This window comes from Cuculus canorus, chromosome 2 (genome assembly GCF_017976375.1).
Source record: "Cuculus canorus isolate bCucCan1 chromosome 2, bCucCan1.pri, whole genome shotgun sequence".
In the NCBI taxonomy this organism is placed as follows: Eukaryota; Metazoa; Chordata; class Aves; order Cuculiformes; family Cuculidae; genus Cuculus; species Cuculus canorus.
Genome location: NC_071402.1, coordinates 58070598 through 58085205, shown reverse-complemented (window position 1 = coordinate 58085205; position 14608 = coordinate 58070598).

Genomic DNA, 14608 nt, shown 5'->3' with positions numbered 1-14608 from the left:
TATGAGTTATTAGCATTATCCAGATTTTGCCATGGTAAATCTGTATGTCACTCAAAGTAAGTGCTACCTTACAGTACTAAGTCCCATTACAGTACGATTGTTTGGAAATCTGCATTGGAAGAATTTACCAATAGAAAATACAAGGTTTTAAACTGCATGAAAGATACTAATATACCTGGAATATACTGCAAACATCTTCACAAAGATTGCACTAAGTGCAGCTGTCTGGGATAATCTGCACGTTGTTGGGAGTGGTATCATACATCTCATCCCCCATGTCATACATTTTCTTAGCTGGATGAATGAACCTTCCACAGAGAAGCTGCTTGGTCCAAGACTGTCCCAAAATGAATGTACAGTAAAAATCATTTAAGGACTATCTTGCTGTTTTAGAGTCCTGCACATGCTCCATGTTCTCTGACAGCTATGGATGAAAACAATTTGTCATCTTATCCCCTTTCATATGACGATGAATCTCTAAAGGCTCTAGCATGTTACATGTGACGGGCAAGTGGTTTAAATCTATTGTTGATTCTTGGTAGTGCTTTGGGAGCAAATGAACGCCAGCAATTGCAGATGACATACCCATAAAAGCCTCATGGGAGATTGCCTGTTGGAGTTGCCTGATGCCTTCTGCCACTTGGCCAGTTTATGTTGGGCAAAATCTTCTACGACTTCAGATACGTTGTCGTGGTAAATCACTCACATACCACTTGACTAATGACTCCGTGGACAACTGATGCAATCATTCCGAGTGTCTTGCCAATCCTGAACTGGCTTTCAGAGGCTGAGGGCAGCATGCCTCCAAAGGACCAGTAGTTATTATCACTTCAGCTGATAAGAAATGTTGACAAGGGGTGTCCTCTTTCTTCACATCAGATTCATGAAGAAAACTGCAGAAGTAACTACTCCATATTTGTTTCATTTTCATCGAGCTTAATCCTAATTTCGTGGAAGTGCTGTTTTACCCATCCAGTTTGACTTTTCTAACCAGTGGCAGCTGGAGTGACATTGTGAGAGAGATGTATGTAGTTCTATGAACAGTTCGAGATAGCAAAGGCTGTCAGCTAAAAGCACAGGAGAATATACTGTTTCAAACACAGATATCAGGAGCGGTGGCAATGGGCAGAATGTTATTGCATCATGCAAAGGATATTACTTGAATGCTGAGGTCATGGCATTTTTTTTTTTAATGAAAGCCACTAGTGCAGTTGAACACAATATGTTTATGATCTTAAGGGGTCTGAACGAAGATGCACAGAGGCATGTGGGATACGTATCGAACCACACGTTGGTCTAAGAGCTATGATTTGTAAATGTAACCATTGCTTCATGATGTAGGAATAGGCTAGATCAATGCATAGCTTAAATGCCCACTATAATTTGACTTGAGGAGCTGGGAACAGTTCATGGGCTGAATGCATAAAGCAGTACATAGTTCATGTGCCAGACTAAGTCCCCAGTCTGTTTGGAATGAACATAGAATTTGACATTAAGGGTTAAAAAATTCACAAAGAGTGATAAGGTGAACAACCTTTTTTCCTGCTTATGGCAGCATCTTAGTTCATCAGTTATTTTGTGTTCATAAATCTATTTAAAGAAAACAGGCCTGAAAACAGTACATTTATTGAATCTTGATGAAAAAAGAGTTGAGGCTGTCGTTCTCTTTCAGAAAGTGTACTTTATTGTATATGTAATTTGAAAGACTTTCCAGCTCAAAACTCCTCAGATATATGTTACTTTGTTTTCAATTTCTTCTTCAAATATAGAAGATACATGACAAGCCTATATGTCAGTATACAGTCTGGATACATAATAAGTTTCCCCTTTGCAGCATGAACAATATGTATTTTTCTCCCACAGTCAGCGTACAAATTACAAATTATATCCCTTCTAGTAAAGTCTTTCAACCATTGAATTCCATCTACCTTCTTGTTCTTATTTAGACTTTGTTGATCATAAGTGCCATGAGAGTATGTCTGCTGAATGTGAATAAGTCTATTATTCTGATTCTGAATCAAGTATCTCATACTTTTCCAGTATATGCTTTCCACTTCATTTGTGATGTGTAAAAGATCACTATTTTAGGCAACCTTGTCAACCACTGTCTGTCTGCTGAAAATGCACAGGACTCCATCTTCATTGCAGTGTCTTAAATGGTGTGTCTTCTCCTTGTTTATTCTATCTATGTAATACTTCATTATTTCTTTGTTGCTTCAAGCATTTGCTTTTCAATTCAACCCTACATTGAAGACTTAGGATAACGCATTGACTGAGTCAATCCAGATCTTTTTGCTTTTTTTTTTTTTTTTTTTGCATAGTCAGTATGCAGTAACATTACAAATGTTAGTGTAGTGAATCTGTAATATTTTGCTCTTTTTCTGATTTCATACAATATGTAGTATTAGAATATGTCTAGACCAGGAAAGTTCCCAGAAGAACATTACTGAAAGCCCACATCCCTTGAAAAGCCTGTTCTCGGAAAAGAAGAATTCTCCAGAGGAAAGATCTCTCCTTGCCAGGAAAGAAGAGAGCTTTGTTCAGTGCCAGGAGAATGGGCTGTCCTTGATAAACTTCCTCTTATATCTCACACGCATAAATAATACCCTGCTTTCATTTTGAATTTATTTCTTTTGACAGACAACTTGTGGGATTTGTGTGTGAAAATATTGTAATAATTAGTATATTCAGCACTGAAGTGTCATTTTGATTTAATTCCTTCCTCCTGTACCCAAGGGCTAACTTCATGCTTTCAGTGTAGACAATGTCTTTTTCTCCCCACATCCTGTCCTTCTGTAGCTTATGAGAGCTGAATCTGCTTATATTTATTACATCATGTTTGCTGTTTCCAGAATCAAGATGTGTTTTCATTTCCAGGCAGGCGATTTTATGGGAATTATCATAATTCAAAATGTAATGGATTTTTTCTTCCTTTTCTTCTACAGCCACACACCAAAACAAAATGGTTTACTTCTTGGAGAAGTTATTTCCCCATATCTTTCTGAAATTCTAAAATGATCATGAATGTACCTCTTTGACATTTAAATATTTTCTTTTTCTTAGCCAAATCCCAATGCTTTTTCCATGATCAAAGCTATGAAGTTCATCCTTGCAATTCATCTTAGAGCTGTTGTAAAACTTAGATACATTTTTCCTGTCTTGACTGCTCACACAATTAAAAATAACTGGAGTTTCTATTTTGTTTGTAATATATCTGACATTTCATGATAAGAAGCCTCTTAGTAGTTCTGAGACTAGATACTGAAAAATCAAGCAGCGTTAGGTAAATAACTCAAATACATTTTCACTATCTTAATTCATATCTTTCCCCTATAAAGTGGACTATCCCTTGAATGTTCATACAGGAGAAAAGACTACCCATTGCATCTGTATATTAGAGTTAACATTCCTCTAGAAGATCACAGACTCCTGTTCAACTCCTTTTTTTGTACAGTTACACAAACTGTACAAAAGTCTAAAGTCTAAAAATACTAAGTCTACACTGACTTAGACCTTAAAGTAGTCTGGGTGGCAAATAAAGGCATTTCTCCAGTTTAGAGAACTGATTGCTAAACACGAGGCTGTGAGATTCTAAAATACAAATCACCATCCTGTCTCATTCTTTAGTGTTTGTTTGAAATAAATTTTAATTTCCTCTTCTTTCATAAGACAAAACAGCTTGGATTGCTGGAAATTAAGCATAAGCTTAGCTTTATGTAAATACTGGTTTGAACAATGTATCTTTCCTGAAGCATCACATTCCGTAGGTAGTGTTTGCCCTCACTCTCATCTTTTGGTAGTTAGCACAGGGTAAGAATCAACTCCTATTATTCATGTATGCCTAATTCTTTTTTTGGTTTATAGCTGTTTCAGACTACACATGTTAAAAACTTTAACTAATACATTAACACCAGATCAAGAAGTTATTTTCACCTTTTCTTTGTTGCTTTATGTATTATCCTACAGGGGAAAAAAAAGGGTGTATGTTTTCCTCCCTGTACCTCAAGGCCGTGGTTTTTAGAGGGTAACATATTTAAGCTGAGGACTCCTAATAACACAGACTTATAATGAAAATCTTGTCAAGTGTTTAATAGTGATATTAAGCAATTATTATAATATAATGACACTGCAAAACCACAATCAAAGCCAATCACAGATACTTTTCCTAGGATATATCCTTCAAACTACTAAATTCTTTAATTGCTGGGCATTAAGCTCTATGTCATTCCTATTTCTTTGTGCATAGATAAAACCGAAACATTTTGGTAAACTGCTCAAACTATGCCAGAAACATCATCAAAGTTCATCGCTACTAGTTCTGTTTTTCCAGGGTCATTTGTTAGTTTCAAACAGTAGTTTTGAGAGTGATGATTCCAATGCATCTCTGATTCAGAAATTACAAAAAGAGCTGAGTCACACATAATAAACGTATACTTACTATTTGCTCCACACTCTTTGTTAAACATTGTGAGTATACATAATAAGATCCGGAAGCAAAGAAATAGAAAAATATGCTGTATCGTTCCCCCCAAGAGGATCAGGTCAGGACAACGATACCTAAACAACTCTGGATAATGTTTTATCTAGGTAGCTATGTCCTTTGTAGCTACTGCAGTCAGAAGGAGGCAAGGAAAAACTGAAGGAAGAAAAGAAAAGCTCTTACACTTGAAGTCACTGTTTCTAGGGCAGGAACGAACTTAGAAAGGGGAATGTTTAGCATTAAACACCCCCTTGAATTTCTGAAGACCTTAGTACAGTGTTGCCTGTGCTTAAAAGTTATTATTTAGAAACGAGAAAACATCATTTTTGGAAGAAATGTTGAGAGGTCTGATGTAACGGAGACTTAGCACTTGCTCTGGAGAAGTAAATTTTTGGTGAGGATTATGACAGAAATAGAAGATTAAAAATCTAACTATGTTCAGAGAACATCTTGTATCAATGCAGGAAATGCGGTTAATACACTAGTGTTTGATTTCATTTGGAGTGGAAGCAACCTTTAAACTCCTCGCTAAAGGAATAAAGACTTTTCTCCACCCTTTCCATGAAGAAGTTTAGGGTACAACCATCGCATACACTGATTCAAATTGCTACTGCTGGGTTCCAGCCACTAGAGGATCATAAAAGCCTAAAATGAAGCATCACAGCACCAGAGTCTGAGAACTCCATAAATCAGTGTCACATCAGAGAACACAGGACTGAAGTGATTCCAAATTTGTTCTTCTTATTAGACTCTAGGCTGCAATATATAAGTATAACTTGATATCATTATAAGTCTTCATCAAAATGAAGATCTAACATTCTAGCAAGGAAAAGTAGACGTGTTCATAGAAATTAAGTTTTTCAGGACCCGTACATATATAGCTAGTTCTATATATCTATATCTTATCTATATCAAATATCTTTATTGATATATTTATATACACATACATACATATATATGCACATACATATATCAATAAAAACAAAATATGTAACGCAGATGTACATCATGTTAAATTATATTTTACATTGTCAGAAATATTTGTGTTGACTAAAATGCCTCATTGAAGATATGTCTTATGGAATGGGTATGCTGCCACACAAAACTTTGGCTATAATTATAATGCATTTCAGTATCAAGTAAAGGCATAAATCAACCTACTTTACAGTTTTGCTTTTAAAGATTCTCCTAAAAAATGTGATATGTTCAGCTGGCTTTTAAGATATGAGTATATGTTAAACAAGTTGTATTTCATTGCAGAAAATATTGTTGGTAATTCATAGTCTTTAACAGAACATACATATTCATTCTGACAAATCCAAGTTGTTCTTGTTATTGTTCATCACCTATGGAAGAATATGACCTAAACGAAATTATAGATGATAAAATGTTATTTTGAGAAACTCTAGAGATGCTTTTAATGTTTCATAAATGTGTCAATGTTTTCCCAACCTCCTGATAAGTCATGTCGAAATGAAATTAACCTACTAAATAATACTGTGAATAAAGTTGAAAAAGAAGGTATGACACATCTGATCCATTTCAGAGTCAAAACCTTATGTAGTATAAAATAGAACAGTTTTAGTGACCAAAAAACCTACTTCTATAAGTTTTTCATTAACATGGATATTTCATTAGTCATAACCATCTCCATAATCCTAATTATTTAGCTAAATCTCACAAATATTTCTAAAAGTGTTGGATTATTGTTGTGAATTTAGTTTTCACAACAAATTCCCCCTGGAGAAAACCTCTCATTTTTCTTTATAGCTAGTCTTTTAACCTCTCAAATATTTCTTAAGTGATTGCTGGCAAAACACCTTTAATCTCTCAAGCAGTTTGTCTATTTATCCCGGACTCAGACCAAAAGGACATGTTAGATGTCACAGAATCACAGAATGGCTGAGGTTGGAAGGCACTTTTGGAGATCATCTTGTCTAAACCCCTTGTTCAAACACTGACTCCTAGACTGGTTGCCCTGTACCATGCCCAAACAGCTCTTCAATATCTCCAAGGGTGGATACTCCATATCATCTCTGGTAAAAAGTGTTTCCTATGCTTATGGGAAAACTGTGTTTCTGCATCCAGAATCTCTGGTCCGGCCACTGGGCACCACTGAAAAGAGCGTGTCTCTCTCTTCTTTGAGCTCTTCTTTCTGGTATTTATATACATTGATAAGATATCTTTGTAAACCTTCTCCTTTCCAGACCGAACAGCCCTAGCTCTCTCAGATTGTCCTCACATCAGACATGCTCCAGTCCCTTCATCTTCATAGCCCTTTGCTGGACTCTCTCCCATATATTCATTTTTCTCTTTTACTGGGGAGCCTAGAACAGTAGTTTCGGGTGTGGCCTCACAACTGCTGAGAAGAGGAGAAGGACCACCTCGCTTGACCTGCTGGCAATACTTTGCATAACACATCCCAGAATACCATAAGACCTTCTTTGACACAAGGATATATTTCTGACTCATGTAAAGTTGCTTCTGGATTTGTCTGGGAATGTGTTAAAATATATACATACATAGACAGAATAGTCCAACCTGGAATGTCATTACAAGATCCACATATTTAGCAATACAGATATTTAAGAAATAGTGAAGTTACATAAGACTTATAAAAGGAGAAAAAAAAATTATTATTTACAGAAGTATAAGTTGTAGAGATCTATTTATCTAAGCAGTTTGTATAAAAATTGATTTAGTTTTTTTAAATTATGTAAAATTTAATATAATTTTAATTATATTAAACCAGCAATAATTTTCATATAACTACAATTAATAATTTATTACAACATAAAATTAGCCAGATGTGGTGGACTCCTGTTACACTGTACATTTTTTTTTTCCTACTTAACCCAGCTTTTGAAAAATTGGTTGAAACTAATCTGGGAGGCTGTATGGGGGTGAACTGGTAATTGGTTCTAGGATCCACATTTAGAGCAGTCGGAAGAAATTAAGAGCTTGATTTCATCCATGCCGTACAAAGACTGGGACAAAGTCTGCCTCAGAAAACTTGCAATCAAAATAAAAATGACAGAATAAAAATGCTTGCTACAAAAGCAACAAGGACGTGATAAACAGAAAACTGCCTTCGTGTCAGGGTTAGTATTATGGTTCAAAGTCCAATCCAGTCATCTATTAGTGTTCACAGCCGTTTTCCAAGCAGACTCTTCATAAAAGTAATCTGTACTGCATTCCTCCCTACTATTTATGGATTTATTTTTCATTAAGCACAGAACTGTTTTAAGGTTTTCTTTTCTTTATTTTAATCTTCTTGTGAGCAAGGTTATTTTTACATATGTAACACGCAATTAGATGTGAGATGGCATTTACAATCAGAGTTTAGTTGGACACGTACTTAGAATTGGATTAAGAGGGTAGCATGACAAAGTACAGTACTATGACTATGAACCTGACATTTTCAGTTCGATAGAAATGTTAGAATAACAGTGGTTAAAAAGGACTTTAGAATGATACTGCAAGATTTAAGTTTAGAAAAACCAGTAAAAAAGGAGATGGAGAAAAAATACATTGTTAGAAATACCGTGATAAAGAGCTGCAATGTAATTTAAACTCAGGAAAATCTGAGTGTTATAATGCATAAAAGAAATAAGAATTTACAGATATACACGGATACAAATGCACAGTTGTAGATGATTCTACATATTTTGTATGTCCCTACCTGATTATCACAGATTTTCACATTTTAAGTCAGATATTAAAATATTTTTCCATCAGTATCAAATTCTCAAAGCATTTAGCTACAAATCTATATGTCCAAGTGGGCTAAAAGGCATTGTGAGCATGATATAAAAATAATAAGGTAAAAGACATCTTTTCTTGTAAAAACATTAAATTCTTTGTTTCCATACAAAAGGTTGCTATGTAATAGAAATCTATATCATACTAAATGTGACTCCAGAAAGCTAGAACAAACTTACACTGAGTTTATAACATTTCTTTTCTGGTCAAATGTACGCAAAGATGTTTAATCTTTATTGGAATTAATAAGCATTTTGAAAGTAGGTCTTTTGAAAAGGAAGAGAAATCAGAATCAGTATGGTTCAGTTTCACACAAAGATTTTGAGACCTACAAAAAGGAGTTGTTATGTAATTATCTCCTCCATCTTACTTGGGCTATAAAATATTCTCCTAATTTTGAACCCCGTAAGATGTCAAATGTCATTCTTAACCTTATCCCTATGGTAATTCTTCCCTTAAAAAAAAGTCTGGATTTATTTTCATCTTTTTGAGAGCTATGTGAGTATAATCAACAAAAAAAAAAAAATTAAACTTCATGTTAGACCTATTAATTGCAGTAACGTGCGGAATACTAGAAAAAGAATTATAATAGTAATAATAATCTTGATGTGATTTTGAACACTTTCCCTTTACAATCTGTAGACATAATCTGTTTAAACCTCTTGTATCTACAGAACTAGGACAGCATCTACACTAAAGGTCATGTAATTGGAGATCCCTGATCACTTTAATGAATGACTTACAGCAATGATTTGCAGAATTAAGCAGTAAGCTTAGCCTTACTTTCAATCTTCTTGGTCTTCAACACAGAACTGCAATAGAAGTTTTCTTTCATTCATTAACAGAATTATGATTTTGAAATCATTCTGATGCAAAACTATCTTAACAACAACCATGTTTTGAGGCACAACACCAAAATTTTTCTAAGGTCTCACTACTTACATTAAGAAGGCAATTTTGACTATACCACTAAACCTAAAATGGATTAAAGACCTGCTAATGGAGTTCTATTTTTAACTGGAAAAAAAAAAAGGAAAGAATTTCTAATTTGAAAAGAAAAGAAAGCCTTCAGATATAGTGCCTTTCACTTAACATTTATACTTCTGTATTTCATTTTTCATACAGTTCATTTAGAATATTGATAGCAATTGATGATAAAGCTTAAATACAGAGGATAAGAATAATTGACAGTGTTTAAAACAAACAGATGGATTCTTTTCCTCTGAAGAATCTGCTGCCACTGTGAATACTGATACATCTTTTGACACTGAAAGTTATGAGTAAGGTGTAATTTCAGATCAAGACAACAATGTCAAAAGCTATTCCCTCAAGATAAATCCAATGTCATCATGGAGAATTTAAGGATCTTGATTTAGAAATTCAGTAACAGAGTAAGCAGAGTACTAGTTCTTTGTCATTTGTGTGCTCCTATTCTTTCTAAAATAACATCTGAGAGAGGTGATAGTTATGATTTAACTTGAAAAAAAAAGTAACAGAATAAAATAGAAAAGCCAAGCTTAAGCTACTGAACTGCCCTTGGATTTTAAGCCATCCGAGTGAGATTTTCTGAGCAGACCACACACTAAAAGCAAACATTCCATAAACTGTGCACAGTGGACCTGATCATGGTCCCAGTCTCAGCCACAGGGACAAGACTAATTCACTGTCAGACTGGGCATTTCTGCTGTACCCTGCCACAAAGAAAGAAGGGTTTAGTGGCTTGTCCTGAGGGCAGGAAAAAAAAACCCAAACACCTACAAAGAAAAGGATATTCTAAACAGCTCTGATCACAGTGATCAGACCCACTCCTACTTTGTTTAACAGTTGTCCATGGAGCTTCCTTTTAGGGCCCAGTCCCAACTGACCTGCTCACCAGGATGGTGAGGATGGGGGTAGGTTTCTTTTTATATGTTTTCACAGCAATTTGGAACAAAAACAAATCACTCTCAGGGTATGCTTAGATCCAATATTTACTTTGAACACAGCCAAAGGAACAAAACAGATCTCAACCTGCACTTTGCCACAACAAAAACTCGTATATGATCAAATCCACCTCAAGAGTGCCCAGGAAGAGAGTATACAAGGAGAGAAAAAAGGGGAGAATAAGGCAAAAAGAGAGAGATAAAGACGAGAAGCAGTAGAGAAAAGAGAATAATAATCACCACTCTAGTGGAGTCTAGCAGCGGTTTCCTCTGAGAATGTGGTCCATAGGGTAGTGGGCATGTGCACATGTGTTTCTTGGCAGGGATTATTTCTAGAGGATGTCTGTACCCTATTAATAACACACAAAGAGTGGTCTTGCTGCACTTGCTGTGTTTCTCTGTGTGGAAAGTTCTCAAACTGGTGTAGGAATGCCTTCAGGAAAGTTCTTCAGTTGAGACTGGATGCTCCAGGGGTCACTGGCAGCTCAACAGACCCTTGCCAGTAACAACCACCACGTGAACTCTTTGAGCATGCATGTGAAGTCAGGAATGCTCCTGTCTGATCTCCAGGAGCCAACGCTAGAGGTTTGTGGTGCGGAGACAGGGACCAGCACCTGTTCTTGCACCTTCACCCTCTCTCCTCTGCTGCTGCAGAAGGAAAGATAATGTAGTGCATATATTTCACTTGGGCCTTAAAATTCAAGCTCTGAAGCCAAGAATAACCAGTCATGGACCACTCTGGTGTGTCGTGCACCACCTACACATCATACTCAATCTTGACAGCAACTGAAACTGAGTAAAATACATTTAAAATGTATGTCCTTAAGTTATGGAGAAAGAACAAGCAAGGGATGTAAGAAAGAGTTCCTGGCTTAAAGTATGTGAAAATCCAACCGATTTTCATATGGAAACATCTAATTTTCAGGGCAACAGTCTCATGGAACAGGCAACATTAAAGTTATCATAAGAAAAATAAAAATTAGGATTTAAACAATTCTGAAATAACAAAATTAAAACACTGTTTGATTGCTGGCATCAGAGAAGTCTAGCAGCAAATATGTCTCGGTGCTGAGAAAGTGGCTCAGCCCCAAAATGAGGACACAATGAAAGAGCAATATTTTCCATAACTATGGAAGATTTTATCCAAATCATCTGAAATTTTTAAATGGCTGCTGAGACCAACATGCTTTAGTTCGGAACTTGGATCCTTGGCTACCAGTCATAGTGCTAGTTGATATCAACCACAGTCTTAAACATGAAATTATTCTTATTCTTGTTAGATTTATTATCCTTATGAGCTCTATTCCCTTCAGCACTCGTGTCCATGTAAAGAAGTATCAAGACTTTTTGCTTTTAGGCCTTGTTTGCAGATGTCCTCATATTTTATTCTTATTTTTTGTAGTTTCCAATGGAGAAAACCCAGTGGAGTTTGCCTTAGGCTAGGCAGAGTAAATTTCTTTCTTGTCTTAGAATGCAAACATGCTCACCAGGTGGTTTCTAAAAGTAATCAGAGTTACAATCAAGAGATTGAAATAAATCTTTAAGCAATTGCTGAGGAAATCGGGATGTAAACTAGCATGACTCTCTTTCCTTTGGATTTACATTTTTCTATATGCAGTATGTCATTAAACAGTAAAATAACAGAGGCTTGCACTGTTTGTTAGCAAGCAGAACATTAACACCCTCTTTCAAAGTGAAGTTGAAAAAGACCTTTTTCTATCAGTCTCAGGATCTCTTGGACTGTCAGAAATAGAGATGGGCAAAAATTAATTTGGAAACGTAACCCACCTACTTTACTCCCAAGTTAACTCCTATGAAAGTTTCTGGAAAAGATTAAAAGAAAAGAAGGATTTATATTTAAGAATATTTTTTCCTGCCCCACTTTTGCCCAGAAACAAATATAAACCTGTAAAGATCCTTACACTACAAATGTTATAAGGACTTCCAGGTGTTTTCACTCAGGCTGTATTTATTGACTTTGCAGTTGTTCAGGTACACAACAGACCTATCTTTTTCTATCCCAAAATTTTACTTTGAATCTGGATCAGCAGACAGGTACTAATGAGAATCAGGAGTATAGAATCATAGAATGGTTTGAGTTGAAAGGGACCTTCAAGATCATCTAATTCCAACCCCTGTGCCATGAACAGGGACACCTCCCACCAGATCAGGCTGTTCAAAGCCCCATCCAGCCTGGCCTTGAACACTTCCAGGGAGGGGGCATCTGCAACTTCCCTGGGCAACCAATTCCAGTGCCTCACCACTCTCATTGTAAAGAAATTTCTCCTTATGTCTAGTCTAAATCTTTCCTTCTCCAATTTAAAGCCTTTGCCCCAGTCCTACCACTACATGCCCTTGTATAAAGTCCCTCTCCAGCTTTCTTGTAGGCCCCCTTCAGGTACTAGAATGTTGCTCTAAGGTCTCCTCAGAGCCTTGCCTCCTCTCCTCTCCTCTCCTCTCCTCTCCTCTCCTCTCCTCTCCTCTCCTCTCCTCTCCTCTCCTCTCCTCTCCTCTCCTCTCCTCTCCTCTCCTCTGGTAGGAGGGATCTCTGCTCTGGCCTTCATCCATGCTTCTGTGTTTCAGGAAGATAAAAAGCAATTTTTCTGTCACTGAGGTCCTCCTCAGTTCATCTACCTGAGATCTATTGAACAGAAATATAATAGAAATTACTTGAGTTTTCCAGAGGCTAGAAAAGAGTGGTATTCACCCTAATTTCATATCTAATTGATTATTTTCTCTTTCTACTTGAGTAAAGACAGTCAGGAGAAATCTGTTAGTGATAATATTTTCAAATGGAACTCAGAGTTCACTTTGAAAATAAAGTGTTTAGTTTTCACAAGTGAGCTATTCTTGTAATGGTTCATTAGAGGTCACGTTTGGCATCTATTTATTCTCATTTTGCTTAGTGCACAATCTATTTTATCCATATGCTTCTTCAATATGACACTACAGCACTACATTATACTTTCTGCACAGAAAAAAAACTGACAATAACTCAGTTCACTTGCAGAGACTCCTTCTATCGTGCAATGATACTGTTTGATTTAAAGAAAATTTATGATAATGGCCTTCATCTCTTCCTGGAATTAGGTTCACTGAGGGCTAGTAGACTCCAATGGAATTTTTGTAATTTCCATAATGTTATTTATTTTGGATCCAAAAATTAGCAGCTATTCTGACAGAAATATTTATGTTACAGCTCATATCTTCAATCTTTTTATTACTGTACCGTATTATGCGTTGTCCCCAAAATTCATATTTTTTTTTCTCTCCACTGGTATGTCATGAAATTCGCAAGATTAAAAGATAAGTCTATGTTGATTCACAAAAAAAAATATTTTATTCTATTAAACTGAATGTTATTTTAATGGCTTTAATTTATTTGTCTGCCTTCACAGTTATTGGTCTTTTAATGTATTAACTGTACGACATCACTATTACGTATGTAGGTATGTTTCATGAACACATTTTTTGTATGTATTATATATATATAATATATATATTTCTTCTTGGGTTTGCTTCTTATGAAATGCCATTCCTGCAGAGAGAATACACACACACATAGGCATGCACTCCTGATTTACTTGATTAGTTTTTCTAGCCTCCCAGCTATTAATATTCCAAGTACCTATTAGCTTTCTCAGACAGGGGATATTAAGAAACAAACACATTTGTTTACGATTAGACTTTATAAAAATAGATTTCCTCATAAACAATTGTAAAAGGTATATTTTTTTCTGAGAAGGAGGAAAGCAGGATTCTGTTCAAAGTTTTTGGAATGGAAACTCTTTCCAATAAAAATAGAAGCCAGACTGAATAATTCAACTGGTCTTCATCTTTTTGCTTAACACTTAATGTATTCCTGCTGTATTTGTATGATAAAGACCATTGAGCATTAGTACTCAAATTATACCAGTTTTGATGTTGGATCCTAAGAGTGTCATCCAGTAAAGAATAAACAAAGAGTATCTGCAAGCAGCTGACCAATAAATTGGACTTCATCACACATTCAATACCATCCAGTGAAGCACTGGGATATTGCTGGCTTCAGTTTATGAAAAAGGATTTCTACAGACAGTGTGCCAATCATCCAAAAGGGTGATTGAATATAACTGTTGGATTGGCATATTAACGATCACAGGAGACCAATGTAAATATCATGAACTATTGAGAAAGAATAAACTGAGCACTAATACTACTCCTCATCTGTTCCCAGGGTGCACAGATAAAAATTTTATCACAACAAACAGCATGGTAGTTTGCATGAATTATTCAATCATATGCATACAAGAGGGTTCATAATTAAACAGAAAGACTTACTGAGGATTATTGTAACTGACAATGCCTAGAGCCTGCAAAGTCCAGCTATAAGTCAAGAGACTAACATGTATGATTGCTTTTAATTTGTACGACAATTTATGAGTTATTAATTTATAACACTTTT